Source organism: Fundulus heteroclitus, unplaced genomic scaffold, assembly GCF_011125445.2.
Source record: "Fundulus heteroclitus isolate FHET01 unplaced genomic scaffold, MU-UCD_Fhet_4.1 scaffold_656, whole genome shotgun sequence".
NCBI lineage: Eukaryota > Metazoa > Chordata > Actinopteri > Cyprinodontiformes > Fundulidae > Fundulus > Fundulus heteroclitus.
The window spans coordinates 6559-17892 of record NW_023397095.1 but is presented as its reverse complement, the minus strand read 5'-3'; the positions used below and the strand labels follow the sequence as shown (position 1 = coordinate 17892).

Below are 11334 nucleotides of genomic sequence, written 5' to 3'. Positions count from 1 at the left end.
AATTTCCTAACATTGTGCTTCAAGGAACGCAGCTCTGAATTAAACCAAGGAGCCAGCTTCCTGTGAATAATCACCTTCTTTTTCAAGGGAGCTACATTGTCTAATGCAGAACGCAATGAGGAAGTCAGATTGTTAGCAAAGGTATCGATTTGTGAATGGGAAGAAACAGCAATGCTGCCATCTACAGGGCATTTCTGCAATACTGAGGATATTAAAAAGGGGACAGAGTCTTTAAGTTTTGATACAGCATTATCCGATAAAAATCTACTATAATGGAACCCTCTTTTGGGGGTGGAGAACTCAGTTAGATTAAACTCAAATGTTATTAAAAAATGATCAGACAGGACAGGGTTGTGAGAGAATACTGTTAATTCTTCACAATCAATGCCATATGTCAGAACAAGGTCTAAAGTATGGAGCCGAGAGTGCGTCGGTTTATGCACATTTTGAGCAAAACCAATTGAATCTAGGATAGTTTTAAAGGCTACACTAAGGTTATCACATTCAGTGTCAACATGGATGTTAAAATCACCCACTATAATAACCTTATCAGTATTTAACACCAAATCAGATAAGAAATCTGACAACTCATCCAAAAACTGAGTGTAAGGGCCTGGTGGACGATACAAAACAACAAACAGAAGAGGTTTTATTGCTTTGCAGTTTGGATGAGGGAAACTGAGGGTTAAATGTTCAAAAGAACTGTAATTATTAGTTGGCCTGGGACTAATTAATAAATCAGACTGAAAGATAGTTGCCACTCCTCCTCCTCTTCCCACAGATCTGGAAATGTGGAAATTTGAATAACTGGAGGGGGTTGACTCATTTATACTAACGTAGTCCTCTTGTAGCCAGGTTTCTGTGAGACAAAACAAATCAATCTGATTATCAGAAATCAATTCATTAACTAACAAAGTCTTTAGAGGGAGAGACCTTATATTTAATAGACCACATTTTATTGTTTTATTTTTAGGTTCAAGGTGAACCGTATTGATTTTTATTAGGTTTTTATGATTTGTTCCTTTTAGATCAGTTTTTGATCTGTTAAGTTTTGGCCGTGGGAAAGACACCGTCTCAATAGGATAATGGGTGGGTAACAGTACAGAAGCCGCAGAGAGGTGTGTTAAACTACGGCTCTGCTTCCTGGTCTGGACCCTGGGTTGTCAGCATTTAGGAGAACTAATAAATCCGGCCAGGTTCCTAGAAAGAAGAGCTGCACCCTCCAAAGTAGGATGGATGCCGTCTCTCCGGATCAGACCAGGTTTTCCCCAGAAAGTTCTCCAGTTATCAATGTAGCCCAGGTCGTTTTCTGGACACCACCTAGACAACCAGCGGTTGAATGATGACATGCGGCTAAACATGTCATCACTGGTCAGATCAGGCAGGGGACCAGAGAAAATTACAGAGTCCGACATAGTTTTAGCAAACTCACAAACCGAAGCAACACCAACTTTGGTGACCTCTGATCGGCGTGACCGGGTGTCATTACCGCCAGCGTGAATAACAATTTTGCGGTATTTACGCTTATCCTTAGCCAGTAGTTTTAAGTAGGATTCTATGTCGCCTGTTCTGGCCCCTGGTAGGCATTTAACTATGGTCCCTGGTTTCTTTAGTGCCACATTTCTCATTATGGAGCTGCCAATAATTAAGGTCGGCTCCTCGGCGAGATTGTCGCTCAGAGGGGAAAATTTATTAGAAACGCAGATGGGTTGGTGGTGATCTGGGGTCTGTAATCTAGAGCTATGCTTCCTACGAACTGTCACCTAGCCAGCCTGGTTACCAGGCTGCTCGGGTGCTACTGCTTTAGGTTCGCTACGTGAAGTTACTCTATGCGGCTCCGCGCTAGCAAAAGAGCGGCTATCAGCTGGTTTTTCAACAGCACGGAGCCGGGTCTCCAATTCTGACACCCTCGCCTCCAAAGCTACAAAAACACTACATTTATTACATGTACCATCATCACTAAAGGAGGCAGAGGAATAACTGAACATCTGACACAGAGAGCAGCAGATAGGAGACTTAGTCAGGGACGGAGAAGCCATTATGAGGCTAAGGCTTGGCTAGCGCTAGGCTAACGCTAGGCTAACGCCCTATTATCACGCCAAAGAACAAACCGTGTGAAACACGAGGAGTTCCCAAACGTGATGAGCAGCCACAGACAATGTTTTAAAAGTGCTTATGTTTGGAAACAGATGTTACAGCAAAGAGGTTTAAAGATAAAAAGCGAGAGAGCCTGGAGCAAAGCTCCGTCGTTCACACAGCAACAACAGGAAGTGACACAATACGCCTTACCGCAAACAGGAAGTCCGCGAGCCAATCAAAATCTTGTAAGTCTCTCATTAAAACAAGAAACTTTGCCGTTAAAGGGAGAAAGTTATATAGTTATAGGAAGTTGCCTTGTCAGCCGTCTGTACGGCATGTTTACAGTGTCCTCCACAGATGGATCTCATGGCTGATCCAAGGTCGGTGGTGTGGGCGAGAACCCGATAGGGGGCGTGGTCAATTTGCATATTTTCGAAACATTTAGATATAACATTTAAATATAGATTTAACATTTAGATATAGATTTAACATTTACGTTTAACATTTAACATTTAGATATAGATTTAACATTTAGATTTAAATGTAACATTTAGATATAGATTTAGCATTTAGATGTAAATTTAACATTTAGATATAGATTTTGTCATGATTTTGTCTTGGATGAACCCGGACACAGCACACACACACACACAGAGCTGGTTTCCAAAGGTTTATTGAGACAGCAGGTAGTGGATGATGAAGCCAAAGTCATTTACCAGACGGAGGTTGCAGGGGTACGGGAAACTGGCAGGTGAGAACAGACCGGAGCAAACAGGACCAGGACCAGGACCAGGACCAGGACCAGGAGACGAGCATGAACGAGACAGGCATGGTGTTCAGGAGACTGAGACGAATCGGCAACGAGGACAAACTGAAGGTGAGTCTTATAGTGGTGAGAGCAGGTGGAGCGAGTCCGTGGCTGATTGCAGTCCTGTCAGGTGTTCCCAATCAGGGCTGCACTGAGGAAGGAACGAGGAGTGTTCAGAATGCAGCCTTCAGGCTGCATCATGACAGATTTAACATTTAGAATTAAATTTAACATTTAGATATAGATTTAACATTTAGATATAAATTTAACATTTACATTTAACATTTAACATTTAGATATAGATTTAACATTTAGATTTAAATTTAACATTTAAATATAGATTTAACATTTAGATATAGATTTAACATTTAGATTTAAATTTAACATTTCGTATATAGATTTAACATTTACATTTAGATATAGATTTAACATTTAGATATAGATTTAGCATTTAGATATAGATTTAACATTTACATTTAACATTTAGATTTAAATTTAACATTTAGATATAGATTTAACATTTAGATATAGATTTAACATTTACATTTAACATTTAACATTTAGATATAGATTTAATATTTAGATATAGATTTAACATTTAGATTTAAATTTAAGATTTAGATATAGATTTAACATTTAGATTTAAATTTAAGATTTAGATATAGATTTAACATTTAGATTTAACATTTAGATATAGATTTAACATTTAGATTTAACATTTAACATTTAGATATAGATTTAACATTTAGATATAGATTTAGCATTTAGATTTAACATTTAACATTTAGATATAGATTTAACATTTAGATATAGATTTAACATTTAGATTTAAATTTAACATTTAGATATAGATTTAACATTTAGATTTAAATTTAACATTTATATATAGATTTAACATTTAGATATAGATTTAACATTTAGATTTAAATTTAACATTTATATATAGATTTAACATTTAGATTTAACATTTAACATTTAGATATAGATTTAACATTTAGATATAGATTTAACATTTACATTTAACATTTAGATATAGATTTAACATTTACATTTAACATTTAACATTTAGATATACATTTAACATTTAGATATAGATTTAACATTTAGATTTAAATTTAACATTTAGATATAGATTTAACATTTACATTTAACATTTAGATATAGATTTAACATTTAGATTTAAATTTAACATTTAGATATAGATTTAACATTTAGATATAGATTTAACATTTAGATATAGATTTAGCATTTAGATTTAACATTTAACATTTAGATATAGATTTAACATTTAGATTTAAATTTAACATTTAGATATAGATTTAAGCATTTAGATTTAACATTTAACATTTAGATATAGATTTAACATTTAGATTATAATTTAACATTTAGATATAGATTTAACATTTACATTTAACATTTAGATATAGATTTAACATTTACATTTAACATTTAGATATACATTTAACATTTAGATATAGATTTAACATTTAGATTTAAATTTAACATTTAGATATAGATTTAACATTTAGATTTAAATTTAACATTTGGATATAGATTTAACATTTAGATTTAACATTTAACATTTACATATAGATTTAACATTTAGATATAGATTTAACATTTACATTTAACATTTAGATATAGATTTAACATTTAGATGTAAATTTAACATTTAGATATACATTTAACATTTAAATATAGATTTAACATTTAGATTTAAATTTAACATTTAGATATAGATTTAACATTTACATTTAACATTTAACATTTAGATATAGATTTAACATTTAGATATAGATTTAGCATTTAGATATAGATTTAACATTTACATTTAACATTTAGATTTAAATTTAACATTTAGATATAGATTTAACACTTTATAAACATATTGTTGACAATTGCATATAAGATCTTGTTTATTGTGAATTTCTGTCTTAAATGTGAGAAATGTTTATGTGTGTGTCTTTGGAAAATTAAGTACCACTAGGTATTTTCTTTTCATTTAAAAACAGTGGGATTGTGAGTAACAAGCCACTTGTGGATGTTGTAAGCAAGAATTCCCCACTCGAAAGAGTTGAAGTGAGAATTACAACAGGTATTTTTATTGTTACCCCACGGTGTGAAAATCCCAGCCTATAGAAAACCCTGTGTGTTACAGGACTGGACCAAATTTATAAAAATGGCAAAGGGACAAAGTAAAACATTAAAACAGCTCTAGAATAAGGACTGGAAATTCATTGAACAGCAGGACCCTGTTAAAATAAAACATTTAGCTACATGCGTAAAAGAATACATCGCAGGTTTAAGGGGTGATTTAACAAACAAAAAATAGCTAAAATTCCAGGAAGCTATTATCAATAAATGAAGAGATTTAACAGGGGATCCCAGAGAAACAAATTGGGAGTTTTTGAAAACACGGCGGTTAGACAAGGAGGTTCCATAGGAGAAAAAAAGTGTTGCAGAACACCCTTTGCTTGCAAGCTGTCTGATATGTTGTCTTTGTCATATCTTGTCCAACATAATGTGTCGTTTAAAATGGGATCATTGTGTTTGAATGAGTAAAGGAGAGACTGCTTGAATGCGGCTGTGAAGAGTGAGAGAGAGAGAGAGAGAGAGAGAGAGTGTGTGTGTGTGTGTGTGTGTGTGTGTGTGTGTGTGTGTGTGTGTGTGTGTGTGGAGGGGTTAAGGGGTTACATGGGGTGAGAGGTGTCATAAAATGGGGAGGGGGTCAGGAAGTGGAGGGGGGTGACATATGTCATAAATCAAGGGTCATAAATCAAGTTTTGACATAAGGTGCAGCCTATGTCTCTCTAATCAGGCATCAGAATGTGCACCGCTACTCAAACCCAGAAATTCAGACCCCTCCACAAGGGCGCTATAACAAAAAAAGGCATTTCGGCCTATAACCACCAAACTACTGGTCCCACACTAAAAAAAACTTCATATCACTTTGTTTAATGGATTATTCTGCATCATAAAGGGAATTGGCACACCTTTCGCTTCCCAGCTACTTTTCGCGCTACATAGCTACAAAGGTTAAACCTTTCTTGTTAAACTCCTCCTACATTTTTGTGCAATCCACGCAAAACTCCATATATAACCGTGTAATGGACAAATAAAAAAAGTTATCACGGCGGATTTTTTTAATTTTGACTTTTTCGAAAAGTAATGCTAAAGTGATTGTTAGCTAGCTAGCTCTAAATATAATTGCTTATTATTCTCAAACCATAACAGATTTGAACATGTCCTTCATAACCCACACTCCAAAAAAGATTTACCACACGTGTCCTGTGTTTGAGGATTGTCCATCACTAGGGGGCGCTGTGATGTCAAGAAATCTACTACGTAAGAATGGCTGTTTGGATTTTTACAAGACCTTCTTTATTCCCTTCTAGTCATAGCCCTGAACTAAAGTATTAAATATGGTAATGATTGAAACAAGTGGGCAAGGCCTATTTCCAAAAGTGTGAAAAAAACCCTGAAAACTATAAAAATTTACCTAAAATCAATGTTTTGGTGTAATCAGCTCAGATTTTAAGGATGTATTCTTCAAATAAGGTGTAACAATTCTCTCACAGCATGTATTGAAGTTTTTGAAAGTTGTACACTGTTTTTTTAAAAGTGAAAATGGAGAAATCAATGTATTTTCCACAAACTATTTGTACCCGGAGAGAATCCACGCATGCACAGGGAAAACATGCAAACATCACGCAGAAAGACCCATGGTTGGATTTGAACCCAGAACCTTCTTGCTGCAAGGAACCAGTGCTACTCCCTATGCCACTGTGCAGCCCAATGAGTAACTAATTTAATGCCTTTTCATGCTCTTTGAATGCTCTTAGAAATAATTTTAAAGCCATCAACAAGTACACATGACTCTCCTATATATACAGTCATATGAAAAAGTTTGGGCACCCCTATTAATCCTAATTATTTTTATTTCTAAATATATGGGTGCGTGCAACAGCTATTTCAGTTTAATATATCTGATAACTGATGGACACAGTAATATTTCAGTATTTAATTGAGGTTTATTGAACTAAAAGAAAATGTGAAATATGCATTAAAACAAACATTGACAGGTGCAAAAATTTGGGTACCCTAATCATTTTATTGATTTGAATACCCTTAACTACTTTTCACTGACTAACTGAAACACAAAATTGGTTTGGTAACTTCATTAAGATTTGAACTTCATAGCCAGGTGTATCCAATCATGAGAAAATGTATTTAAGGTGGCCAGTTGCAAGTTGTTCTCCTGTTTGAATCTCCTCTGAAGATTCATCATGGGCACCTCAAAACAACTCTCAAATGATCTGAAAACAAAGACTGTTCAACATAGTCGTTCAGGGGAAGGATACAAGAAGTTGTCTCAGATATTTAAACTGTCAGTTTCCACTGTGAGGAACATAGTAAGGAAATGGAAGACCACAGGGACAGTTCTTGTTAAGCCCAGAAATGGCAGGCCAAGAAAAATATCAGAGAGGCAGAGAAGAAGAATGGTGGGAACGGTCAAGGACAACCCACAGACCACCTCCACAGACCTGCAGCATCATCTTGCTGCAGATGGTGTCACTGTGCATCGTTCAACAATTCAGCGCACTTTGCACCAGGAGAGGCTGTATGGGAGAGTGATGCGACAGAAGCCTTTTCTGCAAGCACGCCACAAACAGAGTCGCTTGAGATATGCAAAAGTACATTTGGACAAGCCAGCTTCATTTTGGAATAAGGTTCTGTGGACTAATGAAACAATGATTGAGTTGTTTGGTCATAAAGAAAGGCATTATGCATGGCAGCAAAAAAAAACACAGTGTTCCAAGAAAAACACTTGCTACCCACTGTAAAATTTGGTGGCGGTTCCATCATGCTTTGGGGCTGCGTTGCCAATGCGGGCACTGGAAATCTTGTTAAAGTTGAGGGTCGCATGGATTCCATTCAATATCAGCAGATTCTTGAGAATAATGTTCAAGAATCAGTTACGAAGTTGAAGTTACGCCAGGGATGGATATTTCAGCAAGACAATGATCCAAAACACCACTCCAAATCTACTGTGGCATTCATGCAGAGGAACAATTACAATGTTCTGGAATGGCCATCCCAATCCCCAGACCTGAATATCATTGAACATCTGTGGGATGATTTGAAGCAGGCTGTCCATGCTCGATGACCATCAAATTTAACTGAGCTGGAATTGTTTTGCAAAGAAGAATGGTCAAAAATCCCTTCATCCAGGATCCAGGAACTCATTAAAATCTACAGTAAGTGACTAGAGGTTGTTGTTTTTGCAAAAGGAGGATCTACTAAATATTAATGTCACTTTTTTTGCTGGGGTGCCCATATTTTTGCACCTGTCAAATTTTGTTTTGTTTTCTGTTAGTACAATAAACCTCAATTCAGTACTGAAATATTACTGTGTCCATCAGTTATTACATATATCAAACTGAAATAGCTGTTGCACACACCCAAATATTTAGAAATAAAAATAATAAAGATTAATAGGGGTGCCCAAACTTTTTCATATGACTGTATATATATATATATATATATATATATATATATATATATATATATATATATATATATATATATATATATATCCCGCTCTGTCCCACAGAAAGAGGCTTAATAAGCTGGTGAGGAAGGCCATTTCTGTCCTGGGGCTGCACTCTGGACTCGGTGGAGGAAGTGGCTGAAAGGAGGGTGTTGTCCAAGCTCACATCATGGACAACATCTTTCACCCCCTGCACCAGACTGTAGAGGAGCTGAGAAGCTCCTTTAGTGACTCAGACACCCTGTCTGTAATAAGGAGCGCTACCACAGGTCAATTATACCTGCTGCTATCATACTATACAATGCTGCACTATAACTGTATTAACTTGTGCAATAACTAGTATGCAATTCTATTTTGCAATAACCTGTACAATAATCCTGTTAAATAATCCTGTTGATAAGTGACTTCAGCTATGTAGTCATCTCACTACCTCACTGTTGTTCTTTACCTGGTACACTTTAATGAATAGAGTCAATCCATTTGTATATAAGCCACCATGAATGTACATAAGTCACCTTAAATCTCTGCTTTATTTTCTTTATATATATATTTTTTTGATACACTGTATATATGAGGACACACTGTTTATACCTTAATGACCCTTTTCCTCCTTTTGGCACCTTCTTTTGATACAAGACCAGTTCCACATTGTTTTAATGTTGAGTGTGCATCAGTTTGTAATTGTATGTCTATAGAAGCTGGTCTTTAAAATTTCACTTAGTATTCAGCTGTGAGGATAGAGAGAAAGAAGAGAAGATGACAGAGGAAGAATCAGGTCAGACAGGGGAAAGGTTGGTCTAATATTAGGTGGAAGTGAGGGAACAGCTTAATCCCAAGCAATAATGTTAAAACATTATGTTTAAAAACTGTATTAAGATCTGCATTTTTTACAACTTTTCTATTTTTTTTGACCATATCACTCAGTTGAGAATGCCACAGACAAGGTGTGAAGGAGACAGACATGATAGAAGATAGAAGAGACAAGTGATGACATCAGGTAGGAATAATTACATTAGGGAGGAAACAAAAACCTTTATACCATGATGGTTTGAATTTCTGATCACCATCTTTCATTGTGTTTTTTTTTGGGTAAATTAGTGCAGGCAGACAGTGAGTCAATCACCACAAAGGAGAATGTTCTCTACGGGTACTCCGGCTTCCTCCCACAGTCCAAAAACATGACTGTTAATAAATGACACATGAATGGGAGCTTGATAAGAACACTAATTACACATTTGTTTCTGTTTTCGAACAGACAACAAAGCCTCATGTCTGCCGACCATCTCAATGCCCGAGCCAGAACTGAACACTCATTGCCATTCAGCTCAATTGTCTCCTGCAAGTGGAGGAACAAAAAAAGGACTTACGAAGTTTGGGAAGAAGAAGCCCGAGAACTATGATATTTTATTCTGAAACAGAGAACAGACACCTGAGAACCCTGAGCCAACGACATATGCGTGATTAGATTCACGTCTGCCATGTGCTCTGAATAGCGTTCTTAACATACTGGCTTTTTTCATATTGTGTTACTGTGTTTTTCAACTGCTCTGTTCCACTCACTTACATGACCCTTTTTGATTTCCTGTGTTATGACATTTATACAGTGATGTTGCATTATGTTGATCAATATTGTTTTATGATAAAGAATGGAAACTGTCTGCTTCAGACACACACCAAGACCTACATTTTATGCAATCTTTTTGCTTTGATATAAGGAGAACCAGGATCTGCATGGCACCAAAGATCCTTAAAATACTTGGTAATAGTAATTCTCAAATTCAATACTGGGACTTTTGGCTAATTTTGGCCAAGAGCAGGATTTCCCTGAGGGTCTTATCAGTTTTTACCTTCTCTTAGGTTCTTTAAAATATTTGAGGTGAGGTTTATCCAGCAAGCGTTGATAACTCAATTATAACTGCAATTAGAGTTTAATCCTTACTCCATTTACCACCAACCAATGATAATGTCTCTGTATTAATCTCAGGTGTTAACCTAAAAAGAGGTAACTCTGTATTCTGAAAAGCCATGCAACTCTGGATTAAAATAAACAAACATTCAAACATTATTATTCCACACGTTATTTATTGAACCAAAAGCAATTCCCTGTTACAGTAATTATTCTAATTCAACAACCTAGGAAACTCTACTCACTACTAAAATAAACATGCAAAATTAGATGAAAATAAACAAGCCAAAAATGGATTAAAATGAGAGGTAGCAAATCTTAGTTCAACTCAGTTGTTTAAACATCACATACAAGACGTCGGCACTTGACGTAGCAGCATTGAAAGACAAAACAGCTCTGAGAAACTGGATGGATGCTTTACTCTTTTCCAACAAGCTAGCTAACAGCTTAGCTACGCTGCACCTTCCCAAGATGGCGACTTTGATGACACACAACCTACGACCTTGCGTGATGCACGAGGAGGAGGTCCAAATGATGTCTTTAGTGCACAGCTAGTAGGGTGTGTTGACTAGGGAGGTAGTGCTGAATGAGGAATTCAAAGAAAATGCGAGAACTAGAAGAGGGGTGCATAAAGAGATTGAACTGAAAAGAGAAAGGGAAAAGATGGAGAAATCGGCTCTCAGCGGAGCCACTTATAAGAACCACAAACCAAAACACAGCCAAAATCACTTACAAAATGCATGCACATATATCTGAAATATCCAGCAGTTAAAACAAACTCCGTCTAGGAGTAATTAAGCATTAAACTAAACCCTAATACTTCTGCCCAGGCACAAGAATATATCACCTTATGGGTGAAAAGAGAAATAAAAGGGAAAAGGCCCCTTTTACTTGTGTTGTCTCACGGCGCTTCTGGTGCTTTGTTTGGCCAAAACTAAAGCGTGGTCCGATGATCACTGGGAGACAACGGCTCTCAGTTTTTGATCAAAG

The 11334-nt window shown here is 36.0% G+C and overlaps 1 long non-coding RNA gene across 1 annotated transcript; it reads left to right on the top strand.

Moving 5' to 3' along the window:
* The first annotated feature begins 9343 nt into the window (after nucleotides 1-9343).
* LOC110367205 lies at nucleotides 9344-10527 on the top strand. The gene is made up of 3 exons (XR_002427306.2): nucleotides 9344-9435; nucleotides 9537-9585; nucleotides 9694-10527. It is a non-coding gene; the product is annotated as an uncharacterized LOC110367205 (long non-coding RNA).
* The last annotated feature ends 807 nt before the right edge of the window (nucleotides 10528-11334 follow it).